Here is an 11,560-nt window from a genome sequence, read left to right as displayed (position 1 = left end):
ATTATTAGCAAAGTTTCTGGCACATAGTAGGTGTTCAAGAATGTGTCTGCCAAAAGAATTTGTTTATGTTTAAATAGCATCCATGCAGAAGACATTGGGAGGGATAGTACTTGAAGTTCTTATTCAACTAACACTTGTTTGAAAGCTTAAAGAGAGTAATCAACCTATGGCATTCTTGACCAAGAAGTGGGACCATTTTAAGCTAGATTACCAGGCTCTTGGTATCTTTATTTTTACAATTCCAGTTGTACTTGATTATATTATTGGAAGTAGGGAGTCTGGACTTGAGAAATCAGCAAAAAGGAGAGAGCCATCTTTCAGTCTCTTACTTATCAAATTAATATAATTTAATTCTTTAATTATAACAGTTATCATCTCTGTAATATCATATAATACTTAAGATATACCAAGCTATCTATGACTAAAAGTATGCTGTTTTTGTAAATATATATATTTATATAAATATATAATAAATATTACAAATATTATATATGTATATGTAAGTTTGTTGTAATTTTATTATGATATGGTGTTACCTATGATTCAGAGGTATGAATCCCTAGAGGGTGTAATTCCCACTTCTATATTATTTTTGGGAGAAGATTTCACTGTCTTGAAGTGATCTGCTTCATGATACAATGACCATGAATTATAATATTGAAAAGGAGGGGCGCCTGGGTGGCTCAGCGGTTAAGCACCTGCCTTGGCCTGGGGCATGATCCTGGGATCCCAGGATGGAGTCCCATATCAGGCTCCCTGCATGGAGCCTGCTTCTCCCTCTGCCTGTGTCTCTGCCTGTGTCTCTCTTTCTGTGCCTCTCACGAATAAATAAGATCTTTAAAAAAAAAAAAAAGGAGAAAGGCTTATAATCAAGATGGAAACTTTATGACTATCAGCATCATCACCACTTCTACCATCTACACTGTGGGTACAGCGGGGTTGATTACTTTCTACAATCTATCAACTGTTAGTTAAATATTGCATGATTCAGTGACGCTCAGAGATTAAGTGCCCTCAGCTAGTAAATAGTAGATTCAGGTGTGCAGATGAATCAATTATTTACAGCATTAAATTAGGTGCCCTATCCCCACTAACTATCCTTCTCAAGTACAAAATATTTTCTTAAGCTATGATTCCACTTTCTCTCCTTTGTATTCTTTCTTTCTCTCTCTTTTAAAGTCTTCTTTCCCTTTCTCTTTCACTCCCTTCTTCTGTGCTAACCTAATGTTCAAAATCCAAAAAGGCAAGAAAGTGGGTGGAGGTTGTGTGATATGGATGTAGGAATAAAACGGGGAAGAGAGAAATTTGTGACGGAATAATAGCTTATTTCCTTAAAAAAAAAAAACCCACACTCCAATTCTGCCATATCATATATGCAGATTTGTAATGTTTTTAGGTGAACATATATGTGTAAGTAAAAATGAAGTTATAATGTGAATACTGTGGAGGAGAGGGATGCAAATCTTAATCTCAAAAACAAAAACCAAAACTCACATCAAAACACAAACATAACGACTGTCCACATTCCCAACTATCATCTTCTTTTTTGCTATTAAAAAACAACAAAACCCCTTTCCTATCCTCTCTTTACTCTATGGCGTGTGCGTGCGTGCGGGTTGCATGTAAAGGAAGACCAGAGAGAGGGGGGGATGATGCTTGAAGCAAAATAAAATCCATTTTGTAAACATGCTTTTTATTTGATAATGGCCTCTCTTTTGGTATTTACAGAAGATTTCTCCTTGTGTATTTTACACAGGCATAGGAATACAAGATACAGAAGTATATCTAATGTGGACTACGGCTCATTTGCCTTTTCCAGAAGGCACTGTGTAGACCAGTAGACACAGAGATAAGAAAGCTCCCCAAGGACAGTGAGGATTTCTGTGTGCTTTTTATTAAAGGACGCAGAAAATCTTGTGCCTGGCTACCGGTTGACATTTTCAAAAGCATACTCTTAAGACAATAAAAAATGTTTATGGTAAACATTAATTTTTTTTCCAATTATAAATACCATGCGTATTTCTAAGAAAAGAAACGTAATGAAAACGGGAGACGACAACCGCAGTTCCGTTTTTAATAATTTGATGTATCTCTGCCCCAGTCAGGTGTTCTTACAGTTTTCACCATACATACATATACATTACATATATGTGTGTATGTATATGTCTAACATACATAAAAAGTGAGATTAATAGGTTGGCTTCCAGAAACCCTCTCCAAGAGAGAAGGGGCGCCATGCTGGCCTTCGGGAGGAACCCAGTCATATCACTAATGGACTTCTTAGGCCAGCCCAGTTGTGGGACGTTGCGGAAGGATTCCTTTGGTGCGGATGAAATCCTCTCTTGTTGTAAGGACAGTTTTCGGATCAATGAGTAAATGTGTACACGTTTGGAGTTCAGCAGGTCTTCCTGAGGGACTTGGCACAGCCTCCTTCGTTGAGGTGGGCTCCAATGGCTGCTAAAACCTGGGAGTCAAAAGCAACAGGGGGGGGGGGGGGGGACGCCATTCGCAAAGCCGGAAATGATTAAAATCTCAGGGTTGAGACCATTCCCAGCCAGTGAGGGCTTGCCAAGACCCAGTTCCTGCCTCTGGTGTCTACTCTGAAGAGCATTGAGTAGAGGTCTGTCTACCATAATGCTGGCAGTAGGAGCGCTGCGGCTGCTGAAGAGCGCAGGGGAAGGGTGAGTCAGTGGCGTGGCGGGCATCGGGCAGGCGCGCCAACTCGAGAGGTCAGCGGCGAGTCCAGCTCAGGGGCCTAGTCTCGCCAGGCTGAGGCGCGGACCCTGCCGGCCTCCGTCCTCTTCCGCCCGCCTCAGGTACAGCCCGGCGGATCCCTCCGCCGCAGCGTGCGCTCCCGGTAGCGCGGCGGTCGGCTTTTCGGCAATACCCGGATGGAAGCGTAATGGCCGCCATCAGGGACTCGCAGGCAATGGGCACCACGACAGGTACTCCCTATGTGCGCGGCTGCCCAGAGCTGTTAGGATGCCGGGACTTCTAGACGGCCAGTCAGGGGGCAAGATGCGAGTTTGTGGGGGCGACCGGGTCCCCTGAACCGACTCCGGGATCCGCCTCTGGTGATAGGAAGCGCCTGCTAAATAGTCCCGGCTATTCAGTGCTTCCGCCTAACTTGCCGCAAAGTTTTTCTAGAGAAGTCGGCGCTTTTACTCGGCGGTCCCGCAGGCTGCTAGAGCTAAGCTTCCGCTTCTTACGTGGGTTTGCACCACGCTCGGCCTCTTTGGACTCGACATTCCCCCACAGCCTAGGGGCTGGCGCGGGAGCGCGGCCACAGTGTGCCTCCGCGCGCCCGAGGGGAGCCGAGCCCCGGAGGAAGGGGCGGATCGGGCGCGGTGTTTGGGACGGAGCGGGGCGCGCGGCGCTCGAAGCACCCGCGCGGCGCGTTCCGGGGCCGGTGGAGACAGCATGGGTACTGCTGCGACCGCACCCCTCGGGCTGTAGACTCGCATTCCCACGGCAGCCCGACTCGACGGCGTCCCCATTGTGGGTCCAGTCTCTCTGGCCATTGGAGTCTCTTCTTGCAGATACGCTCAGCTCTCTGGCGCGCGCCCCCTCCTCCAGAGTTGGCCAGGGGCGCCCTTCTTGCAGACCCCAACCACACCCAGTGGCAGATGGGTTTTTCTTTGTAACTTGGCTTTCTCACTTGTAGGGTCCATTTTGAGTCTGTTCTTAACATGGTGTTCTCATTGTCAAATAGACAGTCTCTTCCTCGGTGGATCTGGTAATGGAAAAGATAATAGGGTGAACGTAAGGTAAAATGTTGTAACTCTTGAAGTAGGCCAACAGAACGGATAGGGTAGCTTTAAGGTGCAGAATCGGAAAGTTGAGGTTCAGTTTTCTTTCTAGGTTTAAATTGGGGGGCGCTTAGTGTTTGTGAGCTGTTTTAGCCAGAAACATTCATTGAGCATGTTTGGATATCAAAAGTCTAAAAAAGCACCGGAAAAAATAAGTCAGTATTTAAGGAATTCATAAGAATGCCGAACTTTGTGTGGTTGTGACAATGGTGAAACAAGACACCAAACTGTACATCAGGGTAGGAATTTTCAGTAACTTGAGTGACTGTGTGTTAGGCCTAGTTTACTGTGGGTTTTTTTTTTTTTTTTTTTTTTTTAAGGCAGCAAGCAAGGGATCTGATCTGAGTGTGACTAAAAGTTAGTATTCTCAGGTTGAACAGATAGAAGCCATTTAAATTGGTTCAGTGAAATACCCTGACATTTCTCAAAGTTTTAACTGCAAATCCTTGGAAATGGATTATCTTTTAGCAAAGCTGTATTTGATATAATGAAAGACGATTGCGTTGTGTTAACATTTTCAGGGCGTCAGCGTTTCATGAAGGTGTTAAGCATAGTAGACCACGTTGATTTTTGTTAAAGTTCTCGAATAAGATGAGCCCCCGTATTAGAAAATTGTTAGAAAAGGAGAGGTAGGGATAAAATGCAGGTAACTGACTTGTTTTGCACATCCAAATTTTTCCTTATTAGAAAGTAAGGATAAGTAACTATTCAAGAGGTTATATTTGGATTTATGGAAGAGTAAAAGGAAAACAACTACAATGAATACCTACTATGTGCATTGATAATGTATGAGCTATTAAGTGGTTGAGGGTTTTTTTTTTTTTTTTTTTATATATTGTTATCACACTTCAAATCCTGTCCTGTTCTTTCATAATTTCATGATAGTATGTGTGGTCCCAAGTTTTTGTATCTTGAAGCATTCCAGAGGATATATTTTAGCGTAAATACACAATTTGACTTTAGAATATACTTTAGCCATCTCCTTTAAGGTACTTAAAGTATTGTTTACTTTTCTGTTTGGAATTGTTCTTATTGAAGCATTGTTTGCTTTAGATCATTTAATCCAATTTTTTGGGGGGAGGAGGGTGATAAAAGACTTAAATCTTGCTCAGTTTTCTTCAGGGACTTTACCAAAAGTTTTGTGGTAAAGCACTATAAGCAGAAGAATTGTGATGAAGTTGAAATTTTTATTGATTATCTGATCCCAGGTGTGTAGACTATGAATGTTTCAGTTCTGTATGGGGTATTGGCTTTACATGGTGAGCAATTTTCATGGGATGTTAGAAAGTATAAGAGGTAGTATTGTGGTAGTAGGATGTCTGGGTTGGAATCGGAACTAGATTGTTCTAGGTTTGTGATTTTGGCAAGATCCATTTTTCTGGTCTTGTAATAAAAAAGTGAATTGGATTGAGTCTAAAAGCTTTGAGTTTTGGGATTTTTATAAATTTATGACATGGAGTACAATGATGGGTTATTTGCCTAAGTGAAGAGAGGTTTTCTTTTTCCTGTTAAATTTATACACATAAGTTGAATATGAAGCATATTTAAATCAAGTATAAAAAAACATTTTACTAACAGGTTTTGTAGTCAGTTTTAAAATTTTGGTCTTCATTTCCAGATATCGTCTCTTCTTTTGATCGCTGTTCCTGATTGTGGCTTTGTCTAAGCATTAAATCACGTGCCTTTTGTTCCTTGAAGAAGGAGGTATGGTAAAGATTGAAGTATTATAGCATGTAGTCTATTAAGCAGTAAATTAATATGTTTTGATATGGGACAAAATAAAGTAGAATAGTTATACATACATAAGTTTTCATAAGTTATAGTGTTATTTGTGGCCTAAATAAAATATTTACAGGTTTTCTTGTAATGTGAGCAAAAAAGGTAGTTTTGGTTTCATAACTTATTATTTAATATTTAGCAATTTATTTTTTTCCTTTTTTTCTTTTTCTTCTTTTTTTAATAATAAATTTATTTTTTATTGGTGTTCAATTTGCCAACATACAGAATAACACCCAGTGCTCATCCCGTCAAGTGAACATTTAGCGATTTAAAGATAATTTTAACTATATTCTTCTAAACATAAAGACAGCATTAAGGACTTCTGGGTAATGAACGATGGAATTACATATGGTGGGGATGTGTTTTGAAGTTGTATATAAATGACCAGAAGAGTGTTTGTGTTTTGCTCTAGAAAGTGCAAAGTAATGCAGCTAAAGAAAAACATACATATTTATATCATGATTAATGGCATCTACATTATGAGTCAGAAAAGGTACTTGAGAATCATTGTGGCATTATGATTGGTTTCCTGAAGACAATCATCTGAGTATCTTAGTGTGAACAAAAAGAGGGAAAAAAAATCTGCCATCAAATCCATGGTATTATAAGGAAAGCTTTGCAAATCCAGTGGAAAATACTATACCCTTGTACAAAAACATGGTTTATCTACCCTTGAAACACAAGTATCTCTTACTATTTGTTTTGGATAGGTACTGGGATACCACAGTATTATATAATTCCTCTCACCAAATACAATGAGTATTCTCATTAATATAACCCTAAATTAGAAATAAGATTATATATAGTACTACTAAAATAGTTTAAGTAGACTATACCGACTTAAATTATTACTTTAGTAATCATAAATGGTTATAATTTTGCCATGAGTTTTACTGGTAGATGGCCTTCTTTTCAGGGCCATTTTACACAAAGGCAGGAATATTTTTATTTTATTAGAAGTTAATGTCTGACAACTACAATGAGTAGAGAGCAACAAGGCTTAGATACTGGGTAATTATTTATGTTCATTTATATGTGTAATTTCTCCCTTTATAACATTTGTTTGCCCTCTTACTGAGTTAGGTTCACATGGGTACTGTGTTGTTTCTGAATAAAGTAAATGCTGAATACTAAGAATGCTCTTTACTGTGTTTGATCCAAAATTCTCAGAAAAAGTAGTATGATGAAGAATGAAAATTTCAAATGTAATGAAGTAGACAAGAGGCTGCTATATGATGACTGACTAAAATGATTTGGATTATTCCATCTTGAAAAATTGTGAGCAAAGTCTGACTAAATTTTAAGATCATGATAGGTATGACTGCATGAAACAGGTATCAGACTATCAGAATGAAGTTGCATGACTTGAAGCTTAGGATAATTAGGTAGATCTCATGTGGGTTTTATTTCAAGAAATGGTAATAGCTGAAAAATATAGGCTTCATGGAAAGTCAGATAATTTCAGTATGTGGTAGAATCATCATCAATTCCTAATTAAAATTGCGTTGTTAAAAGAGCTGATAGAAAAAAATATATATGTATTTGTTGACTTTGAACAATGCAGGGGTTAGGGACACTGACCCCCCACACAATTGAAAATCTGCATCTATTCTTTTGACTCTCCTAAAACTTAACTACCATAAACCTGTTGAGTGGAAGCCTCACTGATAGCATGAATAGTTGATTAACGTATTTTGTATGTTATATGTGTTAGATACTGTATTCTTAAAACTAATGATAATAAAGTAATTTGGGAGAAAATGTTATTAAAATCATAAAGAGGAAAAAATACATTTACAGTACTGTATCAAAAAAATCAATGTATAAGATGACGTTCATGTTTTTGTTTTTGTTTTTAAAGATTTTATGTATTTATTCATGAGAGAACCGGAGTGGGGGGGTGGGCGGAGAAACAGGCAGAGGGAGAAGCAGGCTCCATGCAGGGAGCCCAATGTGGGACTCAGTCCTGGGACTCCGTCCTGGGACTCCGGGATCATGCCCTGAGCCAAAGGCAAACGCCTAACTGCTAGCCACCCAGGTGTCCCAACCTGCATGTTTCAAAGCTGGGTTGTTCAAGGGTCAGCTGTATGTTAATTTTGTCAACTCAATGTTTCTTCGTTTGGGGAGCCATCTCTCCCCTATTGTGAATGGTTAGTAGGCCAATCATATAGTCTTATAACCCCCGTCTAGTTATCCCTATTGCAACAGTGATTGCCTGTTAATCAAGCAGAGCCCTTTAGAATCCTTTTTTGAAATTGATGTATGAATGCTAGGGATGGATGCTCCCTTTTCTCAAAAGTTATTAATCCGGTAGGGTGTTAGTGACATTCTTTCCCACATGTATGAGAACCTCATCTGTAGAAGGAGAAAGTGAAGCCATATAGAAATGGGAGATCGGTGGAGATAGCATTTCAGTTTCAGTTACAGGGACCATGGTAAGAGGTATCTATTGTTTTCTTTTGATTTTATATGCTACCGTGATGTCCTTCCCAGCCCCATGGGCCAAAAGTTTGTATATAAATTAATTTGAATTAGATTGCAGCAGAAAATGTTCTGGTGGATATTTGGCCCTTATGAATTTAAGATCTGTAACTCCAAGTTGATAAAAACAGTCTGAAATTAATGTTTGATTACTTGCATATTTGTTTTGAGCTATAGACAGTAGGAATGATGGTATAGGTTAATCTTTCATTGAATGTTATTGTTTACTTAACCTCCTTTCTTCAATAACCAGTTAGCTGATCCTCAACTCAAGAGAATGAAACTTAATTTACCAAAAAAGGGCAACAGGCTACATTTGACCCACAGGCTGTTGGCTATGGACCACCTTATCATAGACTTAATGAGGCATTTCATTCCACAGCTTCTCATCTTCCCATTATCCTCCTCTCTAATAACTATAGTTTAATTATCTTTATTATTTTCTAAGTTCACCTCTTCTACTTGTTAACTAGATCCCACCCCTTCTCACCTAGTGAAAGGCATTGCTGCTGTTATCTCTTTGTTTTTTTCTCCCTCATCATCAATTTTTCCATTTTTGTGTGCAGTCACACTGTAATTTCCCCCAGTTTAAGAAAGCAAACAAAACAAGAAAATAACTCTAATTCCTTTCTTGGTCTTTTGTAGTAAAATTCCTTAAAGAAGTTGTCTGTACTACATCTCTGCTTCTCTTCCCATTTCCACCTAAATCCATGCTAGTCAGCCCTTCTACTGTATAACCCCACTGAAACTGTTCTAATCAGTGTCACTGGTGGTATTGACATTAAGTCCATGGTCAGTTCTCAGTCCTCATCTTGCTTGGCACAGTTGATCAGTCCCTGATCCTGGGAACATTTTCTTTGCTTTCAGGACACCACTCTCCTAACTTACCTCACTAGACATTCCTTTGATTCTTACTAGCTTGTTTTTTCTCTTCTTTTTACTCTAAATATTGTAGTATCTCAAGGCTTAGGCCTTGGACATTTCTCTTTGTGTACTTACCCCTTGGTGATTTCAGTTTTGTGTACGTAAATACATATACACACACCATACACCAATGACTTCCAGAATTTTACCTTTCACCTAGATCTCTGTATTCTATATTCATCTACACATTCACATGTCAACTAGATATCTCAAATTGTGTATGGCAAAAACTGAACTCATGATGTACTTTCTATACTTACTGTTACCACAGACTCTTTCTATATTAATAAATAGCAAATCATTTCTTCAGTTGCTTAGGTTAGAACTTTTAGAGTTAATCCTTGACATACTCTTTCTCTTCACAGACCAAACCTCGTCTGCCAGCACATCCTTTGGCTCTGTTGTCACAACATAGTCATGGTCTAACCATGCTTCATTGTCTCCACCATTGTTTCACGTCTCCATCATCTCACACCTGGCAGTCATAGTGTAATTATCTCCAGACTTTTAACTCCTTCTCAGGTAGTCTGTTCTTAACATTGCAGCCAAAGTGATCTCTAAAATAGAATCCAGTTTATGTTACTTCTCTACCCCAAATGCTGCAGTTGCTTCCCATCTCCTTTAGAGTAAAACCAAAATCCTTTTGGTGTCCCTCAGGCCTTGTTTCAGTTCCATTACTTCTTTGACCTCATCTCCTACTACTTTCCCTATGGGGTTTGCTGTTGCAGTCATATTGACCTTCTTCTTGCTATTCCCTGAACATGTTAGGCACACTCCACACTCAGGGTGTTAGCACTTAACTATTTGTTTTCTTGGAATGCTTTCTGCCTCCACTTCTTAAGATCTTGGCTCAAATAAGACTTTCAAATGAGGTCTACCTGACTTCACATTTAAAATTGCAACTCTCCTAGTTCTGCCTATTTTTCTCTGCTTTATTTTTCTCCCCAGCACTTGTGACATTGGAGTATATTAAATAATTGACTTACTTTGTTATCTAAATAGCTGCCAGAGTGTTATGTCCATGAAGGGAGGGAATTTTGTCTGTTTTATTCATTGCTGTATTCTCAATGCTTAGAACAAAGACTGGCACAGATTTGGTGCTACCTTCATCCCCAGCACTATGCCAGATGCTGGTGATATAGCAAAAGACAAGACAGATGTGTTCCTTATGTTTATGCAGCTTTTATTCCAGTGGTAGAGACAGAAAATAAATTGGCAAATACATAAAATATGGCTAAAGTGTTAGAGAAAAGACATACAAGGGGTTTAGGTAAAGAATACTTTTTTCTGTTTGAGAAGTGATGCTTTATAGGTTGGGGAAGGCTTTTCTGAGGTGATATTTGAGCTGAGACCTAGAAGATGAGAAAGATCTAGCTATTTGAAGAATAGGAGAAAGAACAGTTCAAGCAGGGAACAGCAGGAGCAAAGGCCTGAGATAAGAAAGGTGTATTTGAGGAACTGAGAAACCATCTATGGTACCTTGCTAGAGTATATTTACAGATGAGAATGGTATGAGGTGAAGTTTAAGAAAGAGGTACAGTACCAGATGTCACTGCTCCTTATAAGCTTTGGTAGAGAATAAATTTTATTTTAAATGCTTTGGGAAGCTACTGCAGATTTTAAAGCAGGGGGCATTGTGGTCTATTTTATATTAAGATCACATTTGCTCCTGTGGAGAATGGATTCAGAGGAAGGCGGTGAGCAAGAGAGAAGCATGAATACCAGTTAGAAAGTTATTTTAACCCAAATTATAGATGACAGTGGACTGAGATGATGACAGTGGATATGGAGGGAAGAATTAAAGATGTATTTTGGAGATAAAATTGACAGGTCTTGCTTATGGATTAGCATGGGAGTAAGGGAAAGAGGATGCAGGATGATTCCTTGATTTCTGGGATGAGTAACTGGATGGATTGTGGTGCTATATTACTAAGGTGAGGAATCCTGGGAAATAGAATTTGTTTCTGTCATAGAAACAGGTGCTTTATAGAGACAGAGAAGAATTGAATAGTTTATATTATTTTGGAAAGCTGGGGGTAAATGGGTTACATGTTGATGCATGTTACCCCAATTAAGCAGCCATAAATCCTTTGATCCCCCCCACACCATGTGTTCCAAAATTTTAAGTAAAATCTGCCTAATCTCCTACATCACTGCCACAGCAGAATGACAAAAGAAGAAAGGCATGAGAAAGGGGCACTTGGGTAGCTCAGCCAGTTAATGCATCTGCCTTTGGTCTAGGTCATGATCCCAGGGTCCTGGGATTGAGCCCTCCATTGGGTTCTGCTCAGTGGGAAGCCTGCTTCTCCCTCTCCCACTCCCCCTGCTTGTGCTCACTCACTCTCCCTCTCTGTCTCTCTGTGTCAAATAAATAAAAAAAAAAAATTTTTTTTTTTTAAAGAAAGGGACAAGATGAAATAATCTTTCTCCTTCCCATACTAAATTCAGTGGTCTTGGTTTCACTTTGGATAGATTACTTCTGATTTTTCTCCCAATTTCTGCACATTGAAAATGTCATTTCTGACCACGTGAAAGAGCATGTGTGTGCGCACACATGTCTTAAGTCA

General features: G+C 39.2%; 1 protein-coding gene across 12 annotated transcripts in view; it reads left to right on the top strand.

Moving 5' to 3' along the window:
• Positions 1 to 2,492: 2,492 nt before the first annotated feature.
• The window catches only part of ZNF518A (zinc finger protein 518A), a 29,173-nt gene continuing 20,105 nt past the window's right edge, over positions 2,493 to 11,560 (top strand). For 2 of the 12 annotated variants that reach the window (XM_041740364.1, XM_041740313.1), the window contains exons 1-2: positions 2,493 to 2,945; positions 5,428 to 5,513. The gene's annotated coding sequence lies outside the window, so the exon portion shown is untranslated. The other 10 variants (XM_041740361.1, XM_041740324.1, XM_041740358.1 and 7 more) reach the window with 7 other exon arrangements.

Source organism: Vulpes lagopus, chromosome 2 (assembly GCF_018345385.1).
Source record: "Vulpes lagopus strain Blue_001 chromosome 2, ASM1834538v1, whole genome shotgun sequence".
Lineage (NCBI taxonomy): Eukaryota > Metazoa > Chordata > Mammalia > Carnivora > Canidae > Vulpes > Vulpes lagopus.
This window is presented reverse-complemented; position numbering and strand designations above follow the sequence as displayed.